Below are 15538 nucleotides of genomic sequence, written 5' to 3' on the forward strand. Positions count from 1 at the left end.
CAACACGTCTCAGGACCTACTCATTAGCGAAATCATACTCTAGATTTAATACTGTCACATGGAATTGATGTTGATGGTGTTGAAATTATGCAGCCAAGTGATGATATCATTAGATCATGAGATCATTATTTAGTTTTGTGCAAACTTCATATAGCTAAAACTATAAATTCTACTTCTTGTTACAAGTATGGTAGAACCATCACTTCTACCACAAAAGACTGCTTTGTAAGTAATCTTCCTGATGTATCCCAATTCCTTAGCATATCCAAAACCTCAGAACCAACTTGATGATGGTAACAGAAACTATGGACTCTCTCTTTTCTAGCATTTTAAATACAGTTGCTCCTTTACACTTAAGGAAGGTTAAGGAAAAACAGTCTGACACCGTGGTATAATGAGCACACTCGCACCCTAAAGAGAGCAGCCCAGAAAATGGAGGGCAGCTGGAGGAAAACAAAACTAGAGGTATTTCGCATTGCTTGGTGGGAAAGTAACCTATCCTACAGAAAAGCATTAAAAACTGCTAGATCTGATTACTTTTTGTCTCTTTTAGAAGAAAAAAAAACATAACCCCAGGTATATATTGAATACAGTTGCTAAATTAAGGAAAAATAAAGCATTAACAGGTGTTGACATTTCCCAACAGCACAGCAGTAATGACTTTATGAACTACTTTACTTCCAAAATCAATACTATTAGAGATAAAATTGTAACCATGCAGCCGTCAGCTACAGTATCACATCAAACAGTGCACTATAGATCCCCTGAGGAACAGTTCCACTCATTCTGTACTATAGGAGAGGAAGAATTGTATAAACTTGTTAAATCATCTAAACCAACAACATGTATGTTAGACCCTATTCCATCTAAGTTCCTAAAAGAGGTGCTTCCAGAAGTCATAGATCCTCTTCTGACTATTATTAATTCCTCATTGTCATTAGGATATGTCCCCCAAACCTTCAAACTGGCTGTTATTAAGCCTCTCATTAAAAAAACACAACTTGACCCCAAAGAACTAGTTAATTATAGACCGTTCTCAGATCTCCCTTTTCTGTCCAAGATACTACAAAAGGTAGTATCCTCACAATTATATTCCTTCTTAGAGAAAAAATGGTATCTGTGAGGATTTCCAGTCAGGATTTAGACCGTATCATAGTACTGAGACTGCTCTCCATTAGAGTTACAAAAAACCTGCTCTTATCATCTGATCGTGGTTGTATCTCTCTATTAGTGCTATTGCATCTTAGTGCTGCGTTCGACACTATTGACCACACCATTCTTTTGCATAGACCAGAACACTTTGTTGGCATTAATGGGAGTGCATTAGCATGGTTTAAATCATACTTATATGACCTCCATCAATTCGTAGCAGTGAACGAAGAGGTATCATATAGATCACAAGTGCAGTATGGAGTACCTCAAGGCTCAGTACTAGGGCCGTTACTCTTTACGCTTTACATGTTACCCTTGGGAGATATCATCAGGAAACACGGTGATAGCTTTCACTGTTAGGCTGATGATATTCAGCTCTGTATTTCTTTGCGGCCTGGTGAAACATACCAATTTGAAAAACTAACAGAATGCATAGTCGATATAAAAAACTGGATGACGAGTAATTTCTTACTGCTAAATTCTGAAAAAAAAAAACAGGTGTTAATTATAGGACCTAAAAGGTCTGCATGTAATAACCTAGAATGCTGTCTAAGACTTGATGGCTGCTCTGTCAATTCTTCGTCATCAGTTAGGAACCTAGGTGTGCTATTTGATAGCAATCTTTCCTTAGAAAGCCACGTTTCTAGAATTTGTAAAACTGCATTTTTCCATCTCAAAAGTATATATAAATTATGGCCCATGCTCTCAATGTCAAATGCAGAAATGTTAATCCATGCGTTTATGACCTCAAGTATGACCATATTAGCCCGGTCCTGTCAACACTGCACTGGCTCCCTATCAAACATTGCATAGATTTTTAAATCTTGCTTATTACTTATTAAGCCCTGAATAGTTTAGCACCTCAGTATTTGAACGAGCTCTTGTTACATTATAATCCTCCACGTCCGCTGCGTTCTCAAAACTCAGGCAATTTGATAATACCTAGAATATCAGAATCAACTGCGGGCGACAGATCCTTCTCCTATTTAGCACCCAAACTCTGGAATAACCTACCTAACATTGTTCGGGAGGCAGACACACTCTTGCACTTTAAATCTAGATTAAAGACCCATCTCCTTAACCTGGCTTACACATAACACACTAATATGCTTCTAATATCCAAATCTGTTAAAGGATTTTTAGGCTGCATTAATTAGGTAAACCGGAACCGGGAACACTTCCCATAACACCCGATGTACTTGCCATATCATTAGAAGAATGGCATCTATGCTAATATTGGTCTGTTTCTCTCTTATTCCGAGGTCACCGTAGCCACCAGATCCAGTACGTATCCAGACCAGATGGTGGATCAGCACCTAGAAAGGACCTCTACAGCCCTAAAAGACAGCGGAGACCAGGACAGCTAGAGCCCCAGAGACAGATCCCCTGTAAAGACTTTGTCTCAGACGACCACCAGGACAAGACCACAGGAAATAGATGATTCTTCTGCACAATCTGACTTTGCTGCAGCCTGGAACTGAACTGCTGGTTTCCTCTGGTAAGAGGAGAACTGGCCCCCCAACTGAGCCTGGTTTCTCCCAAGGTTTCTTTCTCCATTCTGTCACCAATGGAGTTTTGGTTCCTTGCCGCTGTCGCCTCTGGCTTGCTTAGATGGGGACACTTCATTTACAGTGATATCGTTGACTTGATTGTAAATTATTGCACAGATACTATTTAAACTGAACTGAGCTGAATGATGACATCACTGAATTCAATTAAAAACCTCTAAAACTCACATTTCACAATATACACACACTTTTCCACAAAAAAAATTTTTCACATTCTCTTACGAAACAATCTTTTTTGTTTAAAGCGCTATTTAAATAAAGGTGACTTGACAACACTAAAATATAAATAAGAAAAACATCATTTAAAAAAATACATATAAATAAGGTAATAAGGTCAATGAGGTAATAAACAATAAGACAAATTTTCTTAAAACATTTTATAAGACATGATAATGAGAGTAAGTGCATATTGTTTAGAAGATGTTGAGGCACTTTTTATTTATTTATTTTTTTTACTGGACAACATCAAGACAAAAAGGGTTAAGAAGAATTTCCTTTTTTTTGCCATATAAAGACTGGGCCGATATATTTAACTGTCAAAGTAGAAAGAGTCTTCGAAGGGAAATGAATAATGCTGGTCAAAGAACCAGACCTCAATGGGACGTACACCAGAAACGTTTAAAGCTGTCAGTTCTGAGGAGCGTAAACCTCCATCTCACCTTATATAACGGCCACAGGTTCACTGGAAACAAAGCATAGTCTGTCCCTCCAAATCAGCCCAGATCATGTTCATTTTAAACAGCACCTGTCTTCTTCACCAGATGAAATGTTGCAGTAAAGTCTGGAAATCAGAGAGCTGAAAAGCTTTGAAAAGGACATGTTCAGAAAGCGTTGTTTTCGCAAGCTAATGAGCCAAGAACCTCAAGGAGTTTTTAAAGAACAACATACTTCCACTGATTATAAAGACTTTTATGAGAGCTCAATAGAAGAAACTTGGGCCTGCATGACAATTATCCAAATGTATTGGACGTGAAAGGGGAGCCTGAAAAAACACAGAGGTAGCAGAGAATTCCCTGGGCTGCGACCTCGGCCGGGAAGCTGGACGAAAAGCCAGCTTCTTATTGCATGCCATCACAAAACTGTGTAAAAGGCCACCACTTCAATTACACGTGGCTGCTGTGGGGGCTTTATGTTTCACAGGGGCGAGACAAAAATGACCTCTACAGGGTGCTGCGTTAGCTGTGTGGACACAACGATGGGGACACAGAGGGGGACCAAAGTTTGAGCAAGCAACTGACATATGGATGAGGACAAAAGAAACACATCCATATGCCATGTTCCAAAACTTTTTTCCAGTTGAACCAATTAAGAATTGAAATGAATATTTTAATCATTTAATGACACATTAACATGTTTACAATTCTCGCATGCCTGTTAATGAACACATGATGTGCAAGTGAACAGATGAAATATCCAATATTTTTAGTTAGTGTTTTATTTGTTTTGTTTTATTTTAAAATTCTTATTTTAATTATTATTTATGCAGCCCATATTTAATATTTATAAATGATTTATTTAATCATACACTTCAGAACTTGGCCAAAAAAGCTTTGTTATATTGGTGAAATGCTGTAAACTTATGTCCCCAAAAATATTGCTAAATATGATGTGAATTAACCTAGAACACATTGCATTCCCAAATGCGTGTTAAACTCGCAGCACTTACAGAGATGGAGTTTGTGAGAATCAGTATTTATTGTGAACCAGGATTTTTATTATAAACTTTATACAATTATTTCAGCATTTGCTTAGTCTCATTTGTTTAGATTAAGTTGATGTACTAAAATAATTAAAACTAATAAATAATAAAAAAAAATCATAAATATTATGTATTTAAAAGAAAAAAAAACAACAACAAATAAACATCTATATATCTATATCTATCTATATATCTATATATATATATATATATATATAAATACTGAATACTAGGGCTGTGCGATATGGACAAAAAAAACCTATTTTGACACACACAGACATGCTTTACAGTCATAAATGCATTCAGTATATTTTTGAAACATATTTCCAAAAGAAAACCAATGAGAGCTTCAAAAGTTGTAACATGCCTCTAGAACAGACATAAGTCAAAATAATCACGAAGTAAAGATGTCAAACAAAATGTCTAGACATATGGCAAAAAAATAAATAAAATAAAATAAATCCCGTGTCCAGGGCTTTTTTTTTTTTTTTTTTTTTTTTTTTTGCCATGCATTGGTCATAGAGCTCATTGTAGCGGTGCCTCAGGTGATGAAATATATTTATTGCCAAAGGTTCACACGTACTCCGTTTGCAGTGCGTATACAGTATGTGTATGTAGTGCAGAAGCATCAGCGAGAGTGCATTATTGTAACGCGAAAGCACATTAAAATAAAGCGCGAGCGCGAATCTCTCCGCTCGCACGCAGATTTTCTTTACTTTGTCACAAAACCAGACACGCGTGCTCAGATACATGCTGCTCTCATCCGGAGAGAGTGCGCGCAATTAAAACATGTCTCCTCTCACACACTCACTCACAACTCTCTCTGTGCTCATGCGCTAGATATTCATTCTTTTCGCACCTTTCGATTTCTAACCTTTTCTGTTCACATCTTTTTACCATGTGCAATGTGAACGTTCTGATCCATTAACATGGGCTGTGAAAAAATATGCATCACAGACAGAGTGTGTGAACCTGGAGTTACGTAGGCATATGCCCAGTCTGTTCTGTTCTTGCACCCCACTTAGGTGAGGTGCATTCTGATTGGATCGGATAGCATACTGCGGGAGGTCGGGACCGCGGAAAATCATGCTATAAAGCGATTTAGAAATCGCGCACGCTCAAATCGTGATTTTATTACAATTTCGATTAATCGCACAGCCCTACTGAATACTAAAATATACTTTATAAATAATCTTTACTAGATACTAAAATACCCAAGCCACTCTGAAAACATGCTATTATCAGCTGTACACGTGAAACAAACACAGTGCCGCTCTTCACTGTGAAATACGCAGTGCAACAGACTATACTTCGTTAATGGAATGTCAGGCTTTGGACTTGATGATGATTTGATCAGATATTTCTTATTTCAGTTTTAATTTAATTAGCTGTGCAGCCTCTTTTCTTTATTTTAATGTTACATTTGATTTAATTATTAGCTTTTCATCAGCTCATGAACCGCCTGCAGTCCCCTCATGAACCCTCATTTGGGGATCTCTGTGCTATAGGCAAACACGCCAGTCACACATCCTAGTGTGTGTTCTTTGGCAGGACAGAGTGGGCTAATTCCATTTTACCACTCAGACAAACAGCTTACAGAGGCCGGAATGCAGGGCATGAGTATATTAGATATCTCCCCCTTCTCTCCACTCAGACGACAAAGAATAAAAACAAAGCTATAAATGATCACTCATCAAACACCAGTCTACACACCACTCAACGGCATCTGCAATTTGCATCTTTCCACAAGAAAACTGTTGGCTTTCACAAATGTTTGGAGATGTTCAAAACATATTGATTTCAGGCTGACAATCTACTGAGATCAAATCAGATTTCGTAGCACCAAATAATTAATAAAGTTACGCAAGTTGTTGATATGAAATTGCCATTGAAAAACAATATGAAGCTTTACTTAAAACTTGCCTTGAGATTGCGGTACAGATTAGGTTAAGCCGTGAAAAAAAATGGACTGCTGAAACAAAGAGGGTAAAATGTTGTGCCACAGCACAAGGAAAACAAACTTATCAACAGAGTGTGCCGCAAAGACGGGTGGCTGATATCTCTATGGCTAATATTTAACGTTGCGGCCTCCAGCTGCCTGATAAAGACAGAGACTGCATGTCCGATCACACTTCTGTATCTTATCTTTACTTAGTTCAGCAACTCAGGGCCTCCCAAACTGCAACTAAAACTGTCGCAATTGCAACCAAAAAGATTAAATTCCGAGTGAAGTTTTTGCTGAGGTCGCCACTGGCAACTAGCCTATGTATTTAGATGTTATAACTCAAAAATGTGCATGTTATGCCTTTTTTTCCTGATTGTTTTGCAATCACATCTTTCATGTTCGCGTATTAAACTAAGACAATGAGCATCAAAGTTGTAGTGGAAAAAAGAATTTCAAACAGTCCTCATCTCTGCCGCGTAGCAGCGCTGACACACACCTGCTAAACGCAGCTCAGTTGAGCAGCACGAGAGAGATCGAAATGATCGAACTGTCTATTTCGTGCACAACTTGAACAAACTACAACAGGTAAAGCTGTCAGCTCTGTGGATATTGGCAATATCGTTAACAATTCTTGTTTATAATCAATAATAATATGGCTTCTTAACAAGATCTTAGGTCTATGCTGTGTTATGTTAATGCGTGGACTTCATTATTTGAAGCACACTTGCCATCCAGTAATCGCAATATTCTTTTAGCGCCTCAGTTCAAGCGGCAAGTAAACCCATTATATCTTTCTCTTTACAACTAGAGTACATAATGAACATGAATTAACATCAAAAGGTAGGCTATTTTATAATAGAGCCTACAGTACATTTCTTACTGAAATGTCTCATGTAAAAGCTCATTCAGTGTTTCAAACTGCGGAAAACATGTAAAGCTTGTAAACATTGCAACGTAACCATTCAGTGTCAATAAGCTCATCAGTCAGCTAGAAAAATAACTATAAAGAGGAACATTTTGGTATATTTTTGCACTATTGCATTTTAATATTTTTACTTAACTTGTTGTCTACATGATTCAACTCCTCCCATAAAATTGCATTTTACTAATTAAGAAAAACAGACTAAAAGTGTGAGACATACAACTTATATATATATATATATATAATTGATATTGGCCAACCACTAATTTGGAAATTATCATAAGGACCGTTGTTTTTTTTAGTTCTTTATAATCATGCTTTCATAAAAAATGTGCTTGTATTTGGATATACTGTACATATCACTATATACCAAAATACTAAGATTATCGTGATATAAACTTTTGGTTACTCTATCTCACTACTAGCAACCACCCTTGAACACATAGTTTTTTTTTTTTTTTTTTAATACCATGAATGATGAATATTTTAAAAAAAATAAAATAAAAAGATCCAAATCCCTCCAAAATCAAACCCCAACTTCTGCTATCAGTAGCTTGCCTTTCCAATGAAAGACTGGTATTCCTGCCCTCTGACGGAGTCTGTCTGCACCCCGCTCCTCCTGCATCGCACATTCCACACCGTGTCTCAGCCATGACTAACTTAATTTGTTCAGTGCAGGTCTCCATCAGAAAGCATTTCATCTACACGCTCTGTGGGCACCTGACCCAAGGCAAGAAGGCACATAAGACATCTCGTGTAAAGTTGACCCATGAAAATGAAAAAAAGAATGGCATCCAGCACGGAGATCTAATGTAGACTGAGTGTTTCACATAAGCACAGCCATCCATTTGTTTGGAGGGGTAGCGAGACACTCAAACAACGGCAGCTGGGAGTGAAGTAGTGCTGGGTCGACGCTCAGGCCATGTGCTACATGTGTTCTTAATGTGCACTAAAAAATCTGTTCATAGAGGGTCTTTGTATCATTTTCAGATTAAAAAAAAAGAAAAAAAAGATAGCAATTCAAGCGTTGTTTTTGGTCCAAGGCTTATGGCATGCTATTTGCATAACGGGGTTCACATGAAGTACCTGAATAAAATTACAAACATAGCACTTCTGTAGTCTCCCGTTCTAGTCCTCCCCCAACCCCCTCAGCCCTGTCCTTGTAAGTGCTTTAGCCCTGTATTCATTCTGGCGCCACAGGGAAGAATACCCTGACCCGAAAAGGCAAGGCCAAATCCGACAAAGTGTCCATTGACTGAAGGGGAACCTCACCTAGGCTGGGTGCCCAATCCTGCAATATTTGTTTCAATTTAATCCATCTTCATGGCACTTGTACCTGTCAGTGTACATTGAATTTTGCCCTCGCGGGCCGCTGATCTGTCATCTGCCTCACGGTTATGTTCCTTTCCACTGCCGTCACGTGAGGGTCTTTCACTGGCAGTTCCGCTCCAGCTCAAAATAAAATGTTCAGGCTCATGGGAGCTGGCTGTGAATCAGCTATCCTGACAAATATTTTTAGAAATGGGGCCTCTATATGGAACACAGCTCTAGCATCTGAAACACATATTATGTCTGTTAAAACAGCATTAAAAGTGTCTTAAAGAGACAGTTCAGCCAAAATGAATATGCTTTTACGCTTCAAAAAGGATGCAAAACATTATCAACTTCCGCACAATATAAAGTTCAAAAAAGTTTTAAACAATACATTTTAAGTAATTCACTGATAATCTAAAGAACTGCTGCGACTGAATCACATAATCAGTGAGCTGAACTAGAGGACCTCAACAGTCTGATTCATGAATGACTTATTCAGTGGACAAATCAATCATTCAGGTTTTGTAAGCCGGGTCCGCCAATTCAATCCTTCAAAGGAAGGATTTCTTCACAAATCAGACATCAAAATGTCTCTAATTAACTTTTAAAGGTACTTTTAATGTGCTTTTTATTTCTTGAACAACATAAATAATTTTTAGGTGAACTATTCCTTCAACGGGACATGCTTTCTTTCAACATGCAACATGAATGTATTTTCCTAGTTTAACACCCTTAAAGCAACACAGTATGAGACAGAGTTTAACTGGACCTCCAATGGACAATGGATTTGAGGCTGGAAAAAATGACACCCACACCTGTTTACAAAAGAGCCCCTTATATCCCCATATAGGTAATTTTATCAGGCCCGATCCTTGGAGGGGCTGAGAGACATATAACAGCCAGCAGCAGATGAAGACTTCCACAGGTGCAAGCAAAACTGCTCTAAACAAAATATAGTGAGTTGAGTTGGCCAAATATGAAATACTATAGAGTAGTAAGCAGTTCGGAAAATCTCTCTGACTAACAAATGCAGATTTGACCAGCGCAATTCCAAAGCACTGAAACCACTCCCACAACTCTCACACACTTCACACATTCCAACTGCTGTGTGGATTTCAGCCTAACAGCTGGCTATGCTTTTCACTCTTATAACATACATACATTAAAAAAAAAAATAATAATAAAAAAAATTATTCAGCCTGGATGACCACATCATAAAATAACAATTAATAAGTGAAACACATTTAAACATATGAAGTAAATAATAATAATAAAATAAAAATAAATAAAAAAGTACATTTGTTATAAAATAAAGAAAATAAAAATATTTACAAAAAAATGATAAAAGGTGCTTGAATTAAAATAAAATAGAAAATGACTATTCACAAAAACAAACAGAAATAAAATAAAATCTGTCAGGCAGAAAAACTGTCACATGTTCTGTCTGACAGTGGTGAGGAAATGTCTGTGATTCCACCAATCATTTAATGTCACTCAACTCTGCGGCTGATGTTTAGGCATGGAAAACCTTTCACCTTGAACAGGGTACGCCAGCATGGGAGGCATGTTGTGATGTTCAAGAGACAAAGGGGAGCCTGGTATTATTAGGGTCAGAGGGTTACATTTCTAATTGCCTTGAAAACAAATTGCGAGGGGCAAAAAAAAAAGGAAAAAAAAAGGACTGCTGACCTCCAGAGTCATGCAAGTAGAACAGCCGCATACAACAGACCCAAAAAGTATTTGGACACCTACATCACACTTACAAAATGCATAAATGCCATAGCATTAGATTATGGAAGCATTCATTTGAAAGAAAGATCACAAATACATTTATGTTTGTGGACAACACTATGAAGTATGCAAAAAAGGTTAAAAAACAACAGCAACTAAATTGCCACTAAAGTGCTTGCATACTGTTACAGCAGCATCAGCAGCATACTTAGAAAGCAATATGTGATGAGATTCCACACAAAACAACCTCAAAAGCTGGGAGACGCTGATATCTTTGATACGTTTAAGCCCGTTGCGATTCAGGACTGCACAGAGGAATGCAGCGGGCATTGACAGCAGATTCTTGACATGGCTGATATCTAGGGCAGGTCAAACACAACAGAGGCAGTATGGTTAAGTGCCCTACCTTACCTAAACAAACAGACAAACAAAAAATGTTTTCGGGAAGCTGATGCATTTGCGTGCCAGGGTGTGACTACAAGAGATGCCTTCCATCAATCACGCACATAGCTTGCTTTTTGTTGGATGCTGGTGTGGACTTCTGCAGCACGGGGAGCATCAGAGCCCTTTCTGACATATGACATATACACAGCTGCTGGTGAAGCACAGGCCCCAACACAAACTGACATGCCAAATCCCAAATAAAACAAGGGGAGCGGTCTCCAGTCTGAGGATTGCTTTTCAACATCTCATTTGTAATGAAACCAAAAGAACAGCTGGGGATATGGGGGCGGGAGCCGTCCCAGACAGCGCAGAAGAGCGACGAGCCAACAAGTCTGAATCGAAAAATGGGAAGCGTTTGAAAAAAAAAGTGACGCACAGGCAGACAAAACAGAAGAAATGTTACTGTAAGCCCTCTGGTGTGTGGGTGGGTCAGGCATGAAACCCAACCTGGTCCTCTATACTGACCTTTGACCTTTTCTGCTGAGCACTGGCCAAACACAGACCACCGGCCCATAACAATGAGCTATTCAGCCTATGCTTTGACCAGGAAGTGCGGGTAAGTGTGTGAAACGTGTAGGACTGATTCCCAGCAGCTATCAGAGGACTGTTTAACAAACTTCCCATTTGACTAAGATTTATTGCTTTGGGACACACCATTTGTAAATTTGCTATTGTAAAGGGAATTTAAGAGTTGGCATCTGGCTTATGCAGGACATCTGCAATCGTCTTTCAAACTCCAATCTGGGACAGTCAACATACTGGGCACCAGCGCCTGAAATTAACCAGGGCTTGGGGCAATGGGACCAAACTGAATAAAATGCCCCCCGAATTCAAGATTAGGGGGCAAAAAATACCACTCCATAATTAAACTATATCTATTATACAATTAATGTGAAATAAAAAATGAATGAAACATGTTGATTACAGCATTACATTTAGATCTGCAGGCACTGCATCAGATTTCTTTTTATATGGTTTTGAAAAATTGAGCAATATAACAAATCACACGTTTCTGTTGAGCTTTTGAATGCAATGTACAATCAGAAGCATTAGTCAAAAAACAGTTCAGTGTGCGGCTCACTGACTGAATTCTTGCACTCTCACAAATTCTTAAGAAACAATTCATCATAACAACGGGAGTTTATGCAGTAGTGCATAACAGTCTATAGTATTCTGATTGATTGAAGTAATTGGTTAAATTCAATTCATTTATGTAATTTATATTTGACATAACAGTCAACAAGGATTATTTAATAAGGTAATTTAAAAAATGCCAAAGAAACCTTTAATGGAAAATTATTTTTTTTTGAGCCTGCTGGGCACAACTTTTTGGTGGACTCATGCTCCTAGTCACACATTTAGCTAAATGTTTGTGCAACCCCCAATTCAAATTAGGCTGTTTTTTCTCTTTTCACACTCCCATGATTAGGAGCACATCCCCCCGTCGAGTAACAAGATCCTGCACCAGCATCCAGGCACTATGAGGTGCCAAGGCTGGACGAGAAACTCCTCAACCTGTACTGCAGGATCTGTGAACTTCTATTTGGCACTGCAAAAGTCACCATATACCACACATCCCATGATCAGAGATGTATGACCTAATCAAAAACACATTAGCCAGAGTGACATAGATCACTAAAAATATCACAACAAAATCCTCCAATGGTGTCTGAAGTCATCCAAATAATCTACAACCTTAAAAAAAACGGACAATATTTAAAATAGTCATATATCAACATATTAGCCAGGCTAAAATTTGACCATTTTGAGATGATTAGCATCAACTGCTAGCCATACCTGGTTAAGAGAAATGTGTTAGTATCCATTAACAACTAGTAATTGTTATTCAATTACATTTTTATTTAAATTTCAGTGATTTTCTTTAAAAATAATGTAAATAGTATGTAAAAATAGTAGCCTAAATAGTATATAGTAATTTTACTATATTTTAAAACTCCTAATATTTATGTGAGGGCAAAGCTGAGTTTTTTTTTTTTTTTTTTTGATCAAGTTAATGGATCCTTGTAGAATAAAAGTATATACATTTAAACTATTAATTTAAACAATATAATAACTAACCATAATAGTCAGTTATTGATCAATATACTTTTTAATTTAGAAAGAGTTGCATAATTAAGAATGAATTGGAATGAGTTGTGCAAGCCCAACATCTATTTTTCCAACTGGATCTGAAGGCGTTTGATTTTTTCATGGTCTGTTATACTTCAGCATCACACACGGAGGATTGTTTCTTGGTAAAGCAAATGAGACCATTTATGTTCCCCAACCATTTTCCGCCTCATTACAGAAGAATGTCCCTTCACGGTCTATCACAAATGGGAGTAGGTGACACAAAAATGGCCACTATGTAAACACCATTTGACTTCACAATAACTACTTTATTGGGTCCACTTAACAACCATTCCTTGAGTCTTCCTCAATGGAAATGAGATTTACAGCCTTCTTTCCTCATGGTAAACCATGCGTCCAGCCATCTAATTGGTACTAGTGACTGTGCTTCCAAGGTTCAGACCATGAACAACACAAAACCCATGCTACACAAGTAGAGGAAGTTTGAGGATAAAGGAAAACTACTAATAATCAACTCTTCCACTGTTTTGAGAAACATTTAAATGGGAAGAATGGACCTACCAACTGTAACACCATGTTTCTTAAACACAGTAAATTAACTTCCTGGATGTCTTCTGCTCGTAAGCCTTGAGGTGGAAATAGGAAAAGGAAAAAAAAAAGAAAAAAAAAGAGAGAAAGAAAGAGAGAGAGAACGAGCGAGCGAGCGAGCGAAGAGTGAAGGGGGTAGGGAGAGGTGAGAAAACCACTGTTAAGTTTACAACTCCAGATTTCTGGGTCTTTTTCCCCCCAGAGATGCAGATTTAATGTCCATCAGATCAGAGTTTACTTTGCAAGCAGACCATCTGACTGTCTGCACCACTGAGATTTCAGATCCACACATCTCAGCGAGTATATACTGCAAGGGTGGTCTACATCAGTGTAAACAAATCAGTGTGTGCCTACAAACACTTCAGCCCATCTTCAGAGCACAGACTCCCTTAAACGCTTTTCCTATGAAAATACCCCCCACACAAGCCCAATTCTTGAGGAAAAACGTGAACAGCAAATTCTGCATTACTGATAAAGAACCACACACAAATGTATTTTTGTTTCCTATGAGCCAGTGCTGAGGTTATCCCTGTCAGAGGACATAATTCATATCGATATCATCTGATAAAACAAAAAACTGTAACTAACAAGGCTTGAGGGTCTTAATTACAGTCTCTCAGTGTCTTACACACAATGAAATCCATTCAGGCTATCAGGACATTGCATCATATAAAAGGCACACTTTAAGTTTTTTCCCGTGGACAAATTGTTGAAATTCCAAATGTTAAACGCTGCTTCTGGCATGACTAGTGAATGCACCAAAAGTGATTCAGATGAGACTGGATGCATACTGCATTTACAAACATTCAAAACCACCAGCTGGAACGAGTGGACAGAGGATGGAATTTGATGTTAAATCTACTTCAAGATGCCTAGACCTGCAAACATCGCAAAGGCTGCACAACTGTAATGTTTCTTTGGCAGCGCTGCACAAAATGCACTTCTGTTAACAGCGGAAAATGTTTGTCATCTGACGTGAAGCACTCCTCACATCAAGGACAAAGGATCTTTACTCCACAGGTCCTGAACTAATATTATTCCCAAATGACATGACTACAGTTGTAATCTTATTTTAATAATGTAAGTTAAAAAAATTTAAAAAGCTACAGAAACACTAAAGTACAATTAAAGTTAAAAAACTGACTTATTTACTTTTTAAATTAATGTTCCTCATTTTATTGTGTGGTTTTTATTGTTTATACCACCCATCAGTGCACTTCATTCCAAAGGCAAAGTGCATTGATCGGTTTATATTTGAATAAAAGCCTAAATTAAATCTTTCAACAGATGAATAGAAATATCACAGGTTTGATTAAAAAATATCTTAATTTGTGTTTTGAGGATGAATAAAAATCTTATGGATTTTAAAACATAATAACGGTGACTGATGACAGAATTTTCATTTTTGGCTTAACTAATTCCCTTAAAGACAATTTAATTAATTCATTTCTCCCATTTTTTAAATAATTTGTCACAGAGAAAGTAATATAAAAAATGAGATTACAGTACATGAACACTACTTCACAGGGGTTTTCTAGTAGTGCCATATTAATTTGCCAAATCACACATATGCGTACTGAGGTCATCTTCACCCTGGATGTGAAAGCAGAGGAGCATTTTGTGCATTTTTCTGCCAGTTAATTGCTTGTCATCAAATTGTTTTATTCAGAATTCTGAAATGCTGGAGACTATCATTTGAGCAGTCTTCAATGGACAGATTTTCATTCTGTCAGGTGCAAAACAAGTCTGTAACAAGCGCAACATATCAAACACACCCGCAGCTTCAAGTCTTAGATATGATCAAGGCGGCAAATTGTCTGCACTTCCTTACAAACACAAATCTTCCTGGCTTGGTAGGCACACCTTTGGTATTGCAAAGCAAACAAACATAATTGGCTAATCTAATCGCATTGCTTTCTGCATTTCTGTTTACTTTTAGCTAAGCGTCTCCATGAAGGCCAGGGCTATGTGACCGTGAATGCCACATTGTTCAGGGCCCCTCACAGATGCAATCTGCACAGACGTCGCTCGGCCTCTCTCTCTCTCGCCCGCCAGCTCCGGTGACAGGCTGTTGAGTCTGAGGT

The 15538-nt window shown here is 37.9% G+C and overlaps 1 protein-coding gene across 1 annotated transcript in view; it reads right to left on the reverse strand.

Moving 5' to 3' along the window:
* Positions 1 to 15538, reverse strand: part of LOC109056982 (fibroblast growth factor receptor-like 1) — a 77174-nt gene that overhangs the window by 59712 nt on the left and 1924 nt on the right. The gene's annotated exons all lie outside the window — the stretch shown is intronic.

Source organism: Cyprinus carpio, chromosome A14 (assembly GCF_018340385.1).
Source record: "Cyprinus carpio isolate SPL01 chromosome A14, ASM1834038v1, whole genome shotgun sequence".
Taxonomy (NCBI): Eukaryota; Metazoa; Chordata; class Actinopteri; order Cypriniformes; family Cyprinidae; genus Cyprinus; species Cyprinus carpio.